Raw genomic sequence first — 2490 nt, 5'->3', positions numbered from 1 at the left:
CTACTTGTAATGTGTATAACAAAGGATGAAAAATAAGTAGTTTATAGCTGTATATCCATCATCTATATGTGAAAGAGTAGCAGGGTTGGAAAGAGTACTAGACCATTAACCTCAACTAAAAATAGGTTAAGAATTAGGGGTGGAATTTATTTATTTTTTAAACATAAAAAATTGATACAGCATAGTATTGCGATATTTTCAGTGGCAATAGTGTATCGATACACAGGCGCCAAGTATGATCTTTAATTATATGTGTGTTGGTCAGTTTGTCTGCTTGACAATCCCATTTTGCAGCAATAAAACTGAAGTGATTTGAACAAACAGAGAAATGCATCTTTTCTTTTGGGGACATCATTTGAAATTGGGAAAAATCTGAAGTAGGAAAGAAGGTTTTAAATAGCAATAAATCGCTGAATATTGCAATATGTTTCATAACGCAATATTATCGTATTGTGGCATAAGTATTGTGATGATATCGTATCGGAGGCATCTGGTGATTCCAACCCGCATTAAGAATTAGTACTCAAATACAATTATCTAAGTTAGAATTCTCAAGTGTTATTGTTGTGTGTGTATGTACCTTGTGTATATATGTATAAACATACATACATACATACATACATACATGCATACATACATAATTATTATTATTAAATGGAAACATATAGTATTATAATCAAGTAAATTACATTATTATAAGTGTAGGCCCACTTATAGGAGTAAACAGTAAGTCTGCTAAAAAGTACTCTGAGTAAATGTTACATAACATTTTAAAAAGTGACAAGAGGGTTGGTGGAGGTTAGAGAAAAAAAAGATGTATGATGTTGTATGATAGAATAAAAATTACAAGAACACCTGTAGGCTATGCTGCATAAACTTGTCAATGTATACATCCCACTAACCAAAGTTACTGACAATAAATAACAAGTGGACACCTAGGTAGGCGCAACACGCAATAATAAGCATAGCTAGCCATAGCTAGCCACTTCTCATAGAATCAACAGCAGAATCTAACGTCACCATGGCAACATCACAGAAATGAAGGCCTATAGGCTAATGCATTACAAAGCAAAAAGTGAGGTACGCTGTTTTTGAAGTGTGTTCCCCCCCCCCCACACACACACACACACACACACACACACACACACACACACACACACACACACACACACACACACACACACACACACACACACACACACCTACACACCCACCCACACACGCGCGCACAAACACACACGCGCGCACAAACACACACGCGCGCGCACACACACACACACACACACACACACACACACAATGCTACATTGGCTAGCAGACAGAGATTATTGTGACATCTCTCTTACAATGTCTGAGGTCACTGATTCGATTACTTTACTCAAAAAAAATATAAATCCCCCGGCACTTACGGTCTAACTTAAAAAAAAAAAGAAATACATTGGCTAGCAACGTTCCCCTGAATGAGTGATGATGTACTCACCTGTCTGAACGCAGACTCGTGCACCGCGAAGTCCTCCTCAATCTGCTCCAGGTGCTCTGGTGTTCTGTAACAGTAGATGAAAGGCCTCAAACACTTCACTGAGGGCGGAAGGTATTCACTGAACGCCGGAGTCGTACCGACAGGGTCCATTTAGCATGTTACATGTAGGCAGACGACCCAGCGTGCACTTGTGGGTCACGAGGTCATGGGGTCACGCGACGTTCGAGGTGTGTTGGATTTGGGTGACTCGGCGTGCTGCCAGGGTGGCGCATTGACGCAAACTATTCACAATCTGCGGGTACAGCCTGGATGGTCATTTGTTTACAATAAGTGAAATTATTTTTTACTCAAAAAAGTACATGTCGGCCACAGAAAAGAGACTCTGTTTGTTACAGTAGGCTAAATGTAACGCTACTTCTGAAAGATATCAAAAAAGCTTTTGGAATTAAAATGACCCCCCTCCTCCCACATCATCACATACCCTTCACCATACGTAGAGATAGGCAGGGTGTTATTTCAGTTGGCTTAATAGCCGGTATGCATTGAGAGATGATCTTATAGAAAGTTCCCCGTGCCAATGTGAAGGGTATATGATGACATGGGGTTATTTTAATTCCAAAGGCCAAGGGAACTTTATCAGGATGCATAGTATCCTGGATCCATGAAATAACTGGCCTTTAAAAATAAAAATGTGCCTGCCTCTATGGGAATTTAACATAACATAATTTAACATACTTTTTAATCAACTTTATCAAGCAAACTTATTGAAGCCACTGTATCATAAAAAAATGAACTTAATCCGTTTGGAGCCACTACAGGAGAGGTGTAGCTACCTATCGGTGATAAGATCAAGCATCAAAGCGGTGTTATAAAAGTAGGGTTATATGGCGCTTCACCTGTAGAGGTAAATATTTGGCACATGCTGGCATAGGCTTGATTTTGTGTGTGTGTGTGTGTGTGTGTGTGTGTGTGTGTGTGTGTGTGTGTGTGTGTGTGTGTGTGTGTGTGTG

Source organism: Etheostoma cragini, chromosome 1 (genome assembly GCF_013103735.1).
Source record: "Etheostoma cragini isolate CJK2018 chromosome 1, CSU_Ecrag_1.0, whole genome shotgun sequence".
Taxonomy (NCBI): Eukaryota; Metazoa; Chordata; class Actinopteri; order Perciformes; family Percidae; genus Etheostoma; species Etheostoma cragini.
This window is presented reverse-complemented; position numbering follows the sequence as displayed.